General features: G+C 43.5%; 1 long non-coding RNA gene across 1 annotated transcript; it reads left to right on the forward strand.

Annotated features, from left to right (window-relative positions):
• Positions 1–8,236: 8,236 nt before the first annotated feature.
• On the forward strand, positions 8,237–10,476 carry LOC135398209 (uncharacterized). The gene is made up of 2 exons (XR_010424037.1): positions 8,237–8,498; positions 9,753–10,476. It is a non-coding gene; the product is annotated as an uncharacterized LOC135398209 (long non-coding RNA).
• Positions 10,477–13,703: the final 3,227 nt, after the last annotated feature.

The raw sequence follows: 13,703 nt of genomic DNA on the forward strand, positions 1-13,703 counted from the left end.
AACAAAGACTTCGCCAGGTTCGCGAGGCAATTCCATTAAAAACGCTCGTCCTATCCTACAGATAGCAATGCAAACGCGACTGCCCTTATTTTTTAAACCACTATTTCACGCAATAGTACATAAATGTATCACTCGTGCCACACGAAAAGGCAAACACTTACTTGTCAAGTGGGGTCCCAGCGCGTGCGCGCGCGCACACACACACGCACTAACATTTTCACACTCACAAACACAAAGTCGATTTTCACAACCACATAAATCCATATTATTCCTCAGGTCAATAATTATCCTGCCATCGTCAAAAGACGGCACAGACATGTATGCTTACGCAAGACAATCGGTCCTCGTTCCGGATGTAATAGGATATCGTCACTCGGTCGGCGCGAACCAATAAAGAAAGAAAGGAATGCATGTTCGCTACGAAGAAAACGGTGCCGTGCTTCTACGCAGCGATCATTATACAGACGCGTAAATGTGAACATCATTCGCTACACACTGTAGCTCTCATCATTTTTAAACCAAACCGTGTTCATAGGTCTTCACTAAATAGGTGAGCCGATAATGACTCCAAATAAAATAAAATCAAATAATCATTCCAGCATCGCTGGCTGCAAGCTTGGGTACCCAACAGAGCAGCGCGCTCCTATCAACACGCCTTGGGCTGACCTTACACACCCGAAGCCTTTTCTGAATACATTCTGCCGGCGCTGGAATAAAAGATTTATCGCGAGGGTACTACGATGTCAGCTCTGTTGCTTGTTGCGAACCGCGAAGCGCGCGCGCGGGCCCGGTCTCGCGGTTTGGACTCGCGACGCGTGCGATTCCCCGCGGCGCGAGTGCAACGCGGACCCGTTCTCGCGGTTTGGACGCGCGCGATTCCCCGAGTGAGCGCACTGTTTTATCACTTAAACAGCAACAGAGCTGACATCGTAGTACCCTCGCGATAAATCTTTTATTCCAGCGCCGGCAGAATGTATTCAGAAAAGGCTTCGGGTGTGTAAGGTCAGCCCAAGGCGTGTTGATAGGAGCGCGCTGCTCTGTTGGGTACCCAAGCTTGCAGCCAGCGATGCTGGAATGATTATTTGATTTGATTTTATTTGGAGTCATTATCGGCTCACCTATTTAGTGAAGACCTATGAACACGGTTTGGTTTAAAAATGATGAGAGCTACAGTGTGTAGCGAATGATGTTCACATTTACGCGTCTGTATAATGATCGCTGCGTAGAAGCACGGCACCGTTTTCTTCGTAGCGAACATGCATTCCTTTCTTTCTTTATTGGTTCGCGCCGGCCGAGTGACGATATCCTATTACATCCGGAACGAGGACCGATTGTCTTGCGTAAGCATACATGTCTGTGCCGTCTTTTGACGATGGCAGGATAATTATTGACCTGAGGAATAATATGGATTTATGTGGTTGTGAAAATCGACTTTGTGTTTGTGAGTGTGAAAATATTAGTGTGTGTGTGTGTGTGTGCGCGCGCGCACGCGCGGGGACCCCACTTGACAAGTAAGTGTTTGCCTTTTCGTGTGGCACGAGTGATACATTTATGTACTATTGCGTGAAATAGTGGTTTAAAAAATAAGGGCAGTCGCGTTTGCATTGCTATCTGTAGGATAGGACGAGCGTTTTTAATGGAATTGCCTCGCGAACCTGGCGAAGTCTTTGTTTTGGGCAGGGTATTTTATGAGTGCCCGACGCCGGTCCTGCTGTTGTTTGTTTGTTTGTTAGTATGTATCTGTCACGTTCGTAGCGCTGTTCAAGCGCTAGCCGCGTAGCGATAAGCGGTGATTCTCCGATTATTCCTGAGCGGTACGACTTAAGCCTTTTCCCTGCTCACTAAAGTAAATTTGTGTATCCCTGTCCTGTGACACAAATGCGTGTAATTTTTCGCGGTTCTTTTCTTCTGTCACTGCTTTTACTCAGAATGTAGGTGAGGGGGAAAAAGTCAGCATCCAGGTAGAGCAGGAGAAAGCCGCTCGGCAGAGGAGAGTTCATGAGAATGAAATTTGTTTGTTTTTTGTTATATATCGTTGAGTGTCAGTATTCACTAGAGGTGTGCGAATATTCGAAATTTCGAATATTGTTCGAATATCGTTGATATTCGAACCCTATTCGTATTCGCAAATTTGATAATCGAGAAATTCGAATATTCGAAAATTTCGAATAATGGAGCACAAGCGCCAGCATTCCCGCTAAAATGAACAGAATTCCAGGTATTGGGATTAATCTTGCGAAAATTCCACGTTTGGCACGTCCTTAGCGCGATTTCCAATTGGAATCGGACTTCATGTGCATCCAGCAAAACCGCAAGTTGGCTTCACAGCATGCTTCCGCGCATTGCGTGCAGCCAACTTTAAGAGGGGATACGACCTCCGGCGGCCCCATGTATTCTCTATGGGCGAAACAATGCGATCTTTTGCAGCTAATACTGAACCGATTTGGACCAAAATGGCCTTGTTTGATAGATTTTAGAATTTCAAAAAATTCGCATTGGAGACATTTGCAATTTTTTTTGCAGAAGTTTTTAAAAACCTCACGAAAGCTGCAAAAAATTTATAAGTTCGGTCTCTCGCTTTTGGAAGTTCGTAGCTCGTTTACTGTAGCACATATGTGAAATGTAATCAGTAGCATTTACGCGGAATTCTTTCTTGAATATTTACGTGTCCATGTCATGTCTGTCCATGCCTCCAGTTGTTCACAATATTGAAAAAACTTAAGGTATGTACGGCTCCGTGAACTGCCCCGTCTTGCCATCGTACAGTAGCGCCACATTGCTGGTCAGAAGAGAACTTCATATAGTTCCGCAGAATGCAGTCACTGTTCTGGCACCCTATCCCAGAAGGGGTTTCCCCGGCAGCGGAAGCGCGAAATTGAGGTCGTGAAACCTGTCTGAAGAGATCCACGTTGAGTAGGTCGTCGCAAAATAATGGGAAGGCCTTGAGTGAGAATAGGGAGAATAGGCGGCATAGACCAGGAAAGGTTTGCTACACAGCCACACAATATTCGTCTCGCATCGCATGCACGTAAAAAGAACGGTAGGGTTAGGGGAGGTGAGGCACAATGAGACCGAGTGGTGTTATCATTCGCTCTCCCGATGTGTTGAAATTGGAAGACAGTTTTCTTTCTTTTTTTTAATGAGGTAATATCAAACAGTCAAAGACTGGATTATGGAAAGGCCGAAAAATAAGGAATTCCAAGAGGATGTCTGCGAAATAAATAATTTATGAATAAAACGTTGAAAAAGACTCCCCGTAGAAATTCACTTTTTAACAGAACTTTTTCAAAAGAAGCTCTTTCTCTATCCACAGCTGTAAGATCAACCCCAGTACACGAGGGATGCTGCCAAAAAGTGGCATGCGCTGGACAAGGTCATACAACGTTATTTTAAATGCATAAAAAGCATTTAACACATTAATTCTCAATACCTGTCCTGAGCACAGCGTTGTGGATCTACCTGATGTAGCAGATGTAACTTTTCGAATATATATTTTTCCTTTCTTGGTGGCCTCTGGCTTTCGATAGTTCAGTCTTCCGAGTTCTCGGGCTCGGGGTCCAATGATGGGTGTAACAGGGGTGTCACATATTACACCCAAAAGAAGGGTGCTTTTTGGGTATATTGACTCAAAAAAATGGCAAGTTCTGAAAAAAAAAAAAAGGCTTGCTCCCAAAATTCACGGAGCACTATTTGCACTGATGTACTGCAACCTGCATTTGCAAGTCTGAGCGTCTTAGCTGCCTAGACTCTTGGAGACATGTTTACAAAAAGAAAGTGCCTGGTGGGTGATTGTCAGTGAATGACTTGTACTACCCACTCAATGAATTTTAGAGGAGATGGTGTCGCTCTATATATTTGGCAACCCGAACGTGATTGTCGTCGTGTACAATAACACAGTCATCTCTACTTTTACTTTTTGTTTTCTGCCTAAGTGATCGAAAGTACGTTATCTAAAGGGAAGTTTGGTGAAACGATTTATTCCCTGTATTAATTCTCAACAATTCTATCCTACTTACTTTGTAGAGCTAATTTTTTATCGCAGTTGGAATAACAATTTACGTATCTTGGCTTCCTTACTTTTCGACCTTACGGTAATTCGGTTTTCTGGCTTTCCGGCCTGCTGATAGTTCGGTTTTCTGAATTTTCAGCCTTCTGATCGTTCGATGTTTTAATTTTTCGGCCTTTTAAGTTTCGACCTTCTGATATCTTGTCTAGGTTTCGACGGATACATGTATGTTGTAAGGACCAAATTTAGGTACACCTGCACATAGGCGCAAAGTAAATAAACTAAAACTGGGTGTCCGCCCATTTCATCGAAACTCGTTTGGTCGAATGCCGTTTGATCGACGCCGTTTGTTGGAAAGGCGTTTGTTTTGAAAGGAGTTCAAAGCTCCGTGGAGTGGGTCGTACGCACCTGTTTTTCCGTAAGTTTTGATTCGAGCATACGGTGCAGGCAATCAGTGTCCTCTGCTTTTTTATTTATTTGTTTGCTTTGTTCAGCCGAAGAGGGGAGGCCACTGGTTATTTTAAGACCTTTGTCATTTACGAACAACACAGCTGAACAGAAAAGTGGGTACAATCCGACGAATTACACATATTGAAGAATATGGCCTGGCGTTGGGAGCAGCCGACAGCCTGTGCTTCTTCTGGGCACCCTTCTCATTGCTGGCGGCAAATTTAAAGGGAAAGTTCTGAAATCGGATATCCATATGTGTGCGAAAGCCGCTTGTCTGTGGAAACTATAAGAAGGAAATTTCGCCATGGTACAACAAAACATATTAAATTAACAGCATATAAAGCATTAGTTCCGAGTGGCTCGGGACTATCATCTCAATTTTTTTCTTTTACAAACCAATCAATCAAAACATTAGGAAGGGAGTCGCCTCAGGACAGAAGCCGCCGATATTTCGAACACAGACTGTTCTTCTGAGACTGTTCTTCAGAGACTCGGTTCTTCTTCAACAGTCTCTGTTCGAAATATCGGCGGCTGCTGTCCTGAGGCAACTCCCTTCCTACATCTCTACCGGTTCGCTGGATTTCTACCCATCTACAATCAAAACATTACTTCCCCTCATTTAGAGTATGCATCTGCAGTCTTGGATCTCTGCACATCCACGCTGTCCGAGAAAAAAAAATAAAAATAAAGAAGACAAAATGCAAAGGTCTGCTGCACGGCTTATCTTGTCTAGGTTTCGGAGGACTTATTCGGTTAATGTTTGTAGCGACAAATAAATTTAGATTCACTTGCACACAGACGCAAGGTAAATACACTAAATCAGAATAGTCAGTTAAATACAAAATGCGTCCGCAAAATGTTCTAGTGTGAGAACTCGGCGCCAAAGAAAAATCAGCAGGTGAATATAAATAAGCGAGGGCCAACGAAATATAACATTTGGACTCCGCGCTGCGTCCAGAAAGTCAGACAAGCTAAGATAGCAAAACATCAAGAAGTCACCAGATGCAGTCCACAAAGGGACAAAAGGGAAGAATTGGCTTTCGTCGGGACCTCCTTCTTTCTTTGTAGCTGAGTTGACCTTGGCAACCCAAACATGACGTGAGATCCCTGCATCTCAATAGTCAAGGAGGTCACACGTGTTTTTGGGACTACACAATCCTGCGGAGGAGTGAGTTATTTGTACTAAGGGTAATGGTTACAGCTTCCTCCAGGCTGAGACCCGTATGTTCGTGTGGCGCCATCTACGAGCGAAAAAATCGTGAATCGGAGATGCCGCCTCACTCGTATCCCCTCTTAAGGCACAACGTCTGGTAGGCTACCTAGCCGATTTGATTTTTTTTATGTGTGCTTTCGTTATTTTTTAAAAGATAATACAGACTCGAAGAAGTGTTTGTTTGTTTGTTTGTTAGTATGTGTCTGTCACCTTCGTAGCGCTGTTCAGGCTTTATTTTCTTTGCAAAAATTCAGACTTTATGGTATTAAGCTGTTCGAGTAGAAGTGACTTTCCGTGCTCGCTTAAGATAGATTGTGTATCCCTGTCCTGTGCTTTCTTCACGAAGGACCAATGCAAATGAGTATTTAGCATTATGCAATAATTATCTGATAGCAGAAATGGGTGCCTTTGTCACAGTTTATTAGCGTGTGCGTCGTTCTTTTATTTATTTTTTTCTCTTATAGCTATGCGAGCAAAAGTGCGTGTAATATTTCGCTGCTCTTTTCTTATTTTCTCTACTTTTTATGTAGAAGAAAGCCTCCTGCGTAAAAGCTGAATAGTGTTCTACCAGTGGAAGTGGGGTTGTTTGTTTGATTTTGTTGGGTGTTCGATACCTTGACGAAGTAAGCAGAGCTTAATTTTGCAGGTTTTTGAGCAGAAATGCTGGTATCTGAGCACGGAGTACAAATTTATATATTTCTCTGCTCCCTAAGAAAATTTGTACGTCGTTTTCCAAGCAGACCGCGTTTAGTTTACGCAAAATAGAAAAATGAAGTTGTGTATGCTCTATGATGATCCGCCGCAGGCTTAGGCCTTTTCCCCGATCACCAGTGTTTTCGCATTTTATGTCGCATGTCTAGACTTGTTCAGTAGTGTTGCAATTTTTACCCTTCGCTAATATCTTGTTGCTGCCGTCTTGTGTTAGACGTTGAGCTTCGTAGCGATGTGCGGTAACGCTACGATTATTCCTGAGCGCTCCGTGTGTTTAATGCGTTGTCCTCTGTGCGTGCATGCGTGTGCTTTTCCCCTGATTTGTGACGTCATCGTGGCATGTCTGGACTTGTTTAGCAGTGTTGCAGTTCTTCCCGCCGCTAGTATGTTGTTGGTGTCATGTTGTGCTAGCCGCGTGGCGATGTGTGGTGACCTGAGGTCTTAAGCCTTTTCCCTGCTCACCTAAGGATATTTGTGTATCCCTGTCCTGTGCTTTCTTTACGCAAGGGCAATGCGTCTGTGTATGTGGCACTATCAGATACCAGACATGAGTCTCTTTTTCTTGGTTTATTGGCATATGCTTCAGGTTTTTTAAGTCAAGCACAAGTGCGCGCAATTTTTCGCTGCCCTCTTCCTCAGATCACCGATTTTACGAAAAAGACAGTCGCATGGTACAGCTGAGAAGAGGGTTTCTCTGATTGTTTGTTTGATTTTGTTGGGTGTTCGGTATGTTGAGGAAGTCAGCTGTTAAAGGTATCCGTGAAGAAATGCTTGCATCTGAGCGCAGGATAGGAATTCCTGAAGCACGGCACCCTCAGTGTAAATTAATTATTTTGGATGTGAGTCTGCTTCCCTGCATGACAAGGCTGAAATGGGAAGAGAGAAAAAATTGGAGCGCTTCATTAATAGCGATCCAAGTAATAGAGCAATTATAGTTTCCATAGAAAGTAGAATTTTAATGGACTCCTAAAATTATAGTTTAGTTGTAGTTTTTCTAAACTGCAATGCAATAATCATTAATATAGTATAGGAATGCCATCATGTTCCCGTAAAGGCGTTCTGTCTTGTGCTTTCGCGCCTTTTTGCTCGCAGGTGTAGCCTCAGACAACAAATGTATGAGCATAGAAAGGGTCATGTATTACATAAGCCTGGAGGTGATGTTGAGTGGTCTCACTTATTATTTTAAAAGAGCAGTGGCAGTTTACTGTAATTCTAATGACCATGATGAGCCTTTGGGGTGAAAATTGTTAATATGCGGGGTGCTTTTTTGTTGAATTTTAATGAGAGAATCAATGTCATTAAGAGTAGGACAAAGGAAATAATCTTGCGATTCAATAAATAATAGGAGTCTTTGCCGGTGTCTTCTTCAGACTGGATGTGATGACGTCACGCAGTCTGTAGCAATGCATTGACCGTTACTGGAAAAAAGTGTGGCAATAGAAAAATAGTGTGTATTGTCCTGGGCAGATTTATGATGAGTATTGTTTTTGAATAAGAGGAGTGCGTGTGCTTAGAAATAGTTTGATGCTGGTTTCCTTCTTTGTTTCTTTTCGCTTTTTCCCCCCTTGTCTGACAAACATGTGCTGACATGCCTGGGCTTGTTCTGACATGCTTTCCTTCTACATGTAGTTTTTTTCTGCAATAGTTCCCTATGCAATCATTATAGTAGAATAAAGGAAATAATCTAGGGATAGTGATTCAATAAATAATAGGTCCCCTGTCTAGAGCGTACGCGTCCTTGAGCCACGCACCTGCATGATGACGTCATACCGAGAGACTATTGTTTCAGGTTGACCTTGTCTAGAGGAGCATTAGTGGAAAAAAACTTTGTGGCCCTGAGACAATAGGATGACGTCACGACCAATGAGAACGGCCTGCAGGGGGCGCAAGGATTCACTTCTCTCTTGGACACTGACGGGTCTCGACACGCAAATTCTGCTCCTGGTAATTGCGTTGGCCGTCAGTGGAAGAGCGTAGCTTCGGTGGGGTTCTGTCTGTCTGCCTCTGATGGGGTGCGGATGTGTGGTTCGTCACTGGTGAATGGTGTTCGACGATGCAGGTGGATTTTGTGACGAGCGGATTTACAATGAGGGAATGCTGTGAACGGGAAAAATGATGGTGAGTGCCTTTTCCACTCTGTTCAAGTGTTTGTTTTCCTCTGTTGCCCAGCAGTCGTACGATTTGTCCTGACGTGTCCTGACATGCCCCGATATGCATGCTTTCCTTTGTTGACGCTTAGTATTTTTTTCTCTTTTGACAAGGAACATTGTTGTCTTGACGATAGTGCTGCCCTGAGTTCTGTGCTCCTGGTTACCCGTACTCTGTGTTGATTTGTTGAGTGCCTAGTCCTCTTATTTGTCATTGATGGAGTTACGTGTTAGGATATTTTGTTCTTTTGCAAGTCTCATTTAGTAAGATCTACGATCAGCTTTCATGCATGGTGCTCTTCTGCAATAGTTTCCTATTCAATCGTTATAGAAGAATAAAGGAAATAATCATGGGATAGTGATTCAATAAATAATAGGTCCCCTGTCTAGAGCGTACGCGTCCTTGAGCCACGCAGGTGCATGATGACGTCATACTGTGGCTTCATTGTAGATTGACCAAAGGAGCATTAGTGGAAAAAATCAGGGTAGCCCTGAGACAATAGGATGACGTCACGACCAATGAGAACGGCCAGCAGGGGGCGCAGGAATGCTCTTCTCTCTTTGCCTCACGACCAATGAGAACGGCCAGCAGGGGGCGCAGGAATGCTCTTCACTCTTAGCCTATCGGAGGTGGTCGCCCCAGAGGGCGCTAGGAGCGCGTATGCGTAGCGGCCGCGGAGCGGCGCCCCAGTCAGTTTCTCTCCGGCTGTCGCGGAAAGCAGACGTGCGCTCCCCACGCTCGCTCAGTTTCTGGCTGGTTGTCACGGAGAGCAGTCGCATCGGTCTGCGCTCCTGCTGTGGTGAGGTGATTTGTTGTGTAACTAATGCTTTCGCCAACTTTGTTCCCGCTTTGTTTGCGATTTTCGTGCCCGTGCACGTCGGGTGCTGGTTGCTGTTGTCCGGGAATTCCCGCCATTTTCTATCATCTTCTGCCTTGGGACCGGGAGTAGCGCTGGCATGATTCTTAATAATTTTGTGGTGAGATTAGTTGAGAAAGTAACCGCTAGGGGGTGCAGCTGTGGGGCTATATACAGGAGAAAAAAACCATTACGAGTCAGTTCTCTGCCTGCCTCTCGGATGGAGCAGTCGCATTGTTCTGCGCTCCTGTTCTGGTGGGCTCATTTGTTGTGTAACTAATTGTTTTTTCTTGTTAGCCATTGATGGTTTGCATACTCTTGCTTTCCCAGCCACTGTATTACGAGTGTTTTTCTGCTTGCATGTCCAGAGCTGTCCTAACTTGCCCAGACATGTCATGATGACGTCACAGCTGACGTCACAGGATGTCCGGAACTGGTGGTCATAGCTGTGATGCTTTGCAACCTGCCTCCGTGCTCCGTCGCCCAGCGACAGTCAGCGGCCGTTCCGGACGGCTTCCTTCAAGATGGCGTCGTTGATCTTCAACGAAACTCCTTCTCTCCACTCTATCTCTATCTATTTTTTTATTTTTATCAGCTCAACTAGCCCACAACTCACACAGTGGTCTGGACACGTCCTAGACGCTCCCCAATTAGTGTAATGACTCCCTGAGTTATCCTGATTAATGTGGGGGTCCCAATTAGCTCTAATTGCTCATTAATGGCGTCCAGGCCACTGTGTGAGTTGTGGGCCAGTTGAGCTGATCATATACTACTGTCATTCTCGTTGATTTTTGCAATGAAACCATTTTAGGATAAAAAAACACTTGTCAAGGTGTAAGCTATGAAAAGTAGTTAATTGAGTGAGGCATTTGAAATTGCCTTTCTTCCTTTATATTTTCAATGCTGACATACCTCAGCTTGTGTAACTGTCTACCTGGGCTATTGCAGCCAAAACCAGCCAGGGATGTAGCCTGACTCTCTTGAATATCACTGAAAAAAATTGTGTGCATTTTTTAGACGATGCATATATCGAATGTAAATCATCATTTTGTTTTCTTGAACAATGGGGGCACATTAAACTGTGCCGAAATATGAAGTTGTCCCTTACGAGCTTCCTTCTGACATCTACATATACATCATTTGTGCGCTTTCCTTGCCTGGTGTTAGAGGGGAAGCACGGGTCTGCCATCCCAAAGGGTATATAGAACGAGAATAAATCTGGTGACGTGGTGAGAACTCAAGAACGGAGCACATTCGGGGTCAAGTTTACAATAAATTTCTGACAAATTAGCATTCTTGAAGGAGGCCCAGATTATTTATGCTTGTAACTGATTGCTTGTGATTAGCTTCACATAAAAATATCAAGCTGATCTATATTCGTTGTTTAACCATGTGTTTGAGAATATCAAGCACTTGCAAAAAATTACCTATTTTTCAGATAGTACATTCACATACAGGTCGTCTCAAAGAAATCTTCCGTTATTTGTATAACTAGTCCTCTCCTGCAACATATTGAAAATTTACAGGGTTATTTTTCTCTAAAAAAATAAAAAAATTGTCACCATGTCACCACCCTCTCTCCTGCGAAAATCAACGCTCTTCTTTTCCATTTTGAGAACCTACAGGTGTATCTGTTCTTATGCAAGAAAAATGTTTCGTCAGCTCGTTCATATCCCATCTATATGACGCTATAGCACACTTTCAATAAAGTTTGCATTCAACCGTTCTGCCCGGTTCTACAGATTAGTTGCAGTCGCTGCTTCATAACAGCTTTGTCAACATTTATGATTGTTTTCACATAGCTGAAGTAATCTGGAATGTGAACAAATATCATCATTTCAAGGGCATACCCTCTCCTTAGCATGTTCAGAATCTGCTGACGTGTGTTTTCTGTAGATCTTACAGCATCAGCTGACCATATTGGCTCAGATCATGTCAGAATGCGATGTAACAGCTTTTGGAAACAATTTATTATAATCTCGTGTGCCCTTCAACCACAACAGAAAAAAAGCCCACAGTCTTTCTTTCAGTGGAAATAGGTGTTTTTGCTGCATTAACAGAAGGCGGCTCAAAGTAATAGTACCTCCTTGTGGCCTGGGTGGAGCATGCCTCACTGTGCTTTATGTCCAGTAATTTCTTCTCCAACCGTATCTCTTTGGCAGTGAGCCACAACCTATGCAGTCTTCAAGCTTTCTTTCACCCGGAAGAACAGCTTACAGCTCTGCAGGCATCAGAATATCTGCATGCAATAGGGGGCTCCAATCTAGCCCTATAGGTGCCAACGTTTTAAATGGTACTGCGAACACAGTCATAGTACCCTTTATCACGGCACAAAGCAGTTATGTCAAAGTCACGCTTGTGGAAGCAAAGCCACGCTTGCAAAAGCCAAAGAGGCAAAGTGATGCTTATGGAGGGTTTCGTTATGCCCTGCTGCTCAGTGTATGGCTTCTGTTTTAGCTGGAACAAACCAATAAAAATAAATATCAGGAAAGAAATATGCCACCTTCAGTTGCCATCGACCAAGCAAACTAAGTCAATAATGGTGGTTGTTATTCACTCTGCTATGTGATTGTGTTCATGTTAATTCACCTGTTTGGTACTGTGGTACCAGCTAGCTTCCTTGTAGTGTAACATATATGTGACCGCATGGAGGACAAAGAGGAGGAATTAGCTAGTCTGGCGTAAGAGCTCTCACACTGGCATAGCTGGTCAAAAAGAAAATGTGAGCCGTACGTCACATAAAACACAAATACCAGTATATTTTCAGCAACCACTGGTTAATTTCTAGTAGGTGTGGTGCATATAGCGTGTCCACGGACTGATATTTTTATTCTTAGAGAAATCATATTTTTGCAGTTATAATGGATGATAACGTGTTCTACATCCGAAGTGGATGTATTAATTAGGTCTCGTTTAATGATTGGAAATTATTGCAAATGCAACGTCGGTTTCCCTATGTGCCGCTATAGTATTCAAAAGTATGCTCGTGACCATTTAGTGCGAGGACATGGCCCCGAAATAATGGTTGTGTGAGAGTAAGTCTTGGAGCGTTCTTTTTGCCTTTTCACTTCAACATGAGGAAGAAACAACTCTCCAGAACTGCAAGCAGCACATTTAATGCAATGTCGTGCAGGATGCAAGTTTTACAGCGATTTCATATTTTAGCACAATATTTATAGGCTTTAAAAATAGGTGCAAGGGTACCATACAATGAAGTAGCTGGTACCGTAAATTTTAGACCTCTTCTTTGCGTGGGTGCTTGGCATAAAGAGTGACCTGCTAATAAACGTACTTGGGGATTTCTGAATGTGAAGATCATAGGAGAGAAAGGAAGGCAAACAAATACAACAGAGGGTGCCATTCATTTCTCACACTTCTGATTCAGTTACTTATTGCGCTTGGTTTTCTTCAGTTGCGACATCTGATAACCAGAATTTGCACTGTATATCCACGCGAATAAAAAAGATGCAAAAATTTCTGTGAGAAAATTTCATGGTTTTTAAGACCCTGAAAATCGCATTCTTAGGTTCCAGGGTATTTAAAGACCAGTGAAAACAAAATGCTTGAAGTATTATGTCTATATACATCTCTTGCAGCTTTTGCATGGCAAATCATTGTGTAGGAAGGTGCGCAAATCAATGTGGATGCTCCTGAAATTAGAATCTTATTTCGTTACACTTTGGGATTACCGTATGCTGGTTACAAAAAATTAGGGCACCTCTGCTGACTCAAGTTATTCATCCGAGAGAAAATTGTTTTTTCTTGCAAACAAACAAACAATTTCTTCACATTCATATGCAGCTTATTTGCAGAAATGCATTTCGAGAGTCTGTCCAGTACCTGTTCCCTGCATTTATCAGAACGTAGGCTCACAAGGAAAACCACTGGCAGGTTCCAGTTTCACGATTCTTCGTTTCTGAGGCTGGAACACAGACAGACACATACAGATGGACAAACACAACACATCCACACGGTATCGGAATCAGGCTTTTTCGTCGGCCGTCACTTTTCAACTCTACGATTTCACAACCAAGGCAGCCCTGCAGGAGAATGGCGATGTTCGCTACAATGTTCATAATATAGCAGGTGTCCACCATAGCTGGAACCAACACCGTGAACTCATTTGGTGACAAGACACGAATTCAGAGTTCGACATACTCAAATTTGACAGGCGAGCAGCAGAATAAACCACTAACTGCAGTGTTAACAGAATCCTGATAGCAGGCGAAGAATACAGCAAACGATTCGTCCAGACTCGGTACTCTCGTTCCCAGCCCACCGCAAAAAGCCTCACCCTGCGGGGAACTACTTTGAGACGC

Source organism: Ornithodoros turicata, chromosome 6 (genome assembly GCF_037126465.1).
Source record: "Ornithodoros turicata isolate Travis chromosome 6, ASM3712646v1, whole genome shotgun sequence".
Classification (NCBI taxonomy): domain Eukaryota; kingdom Metazoa; phylum Arthropoda; class Arachnida; order Ixodida; family Argasidae; genus Ornithodoros; species Ornithodoros turicata.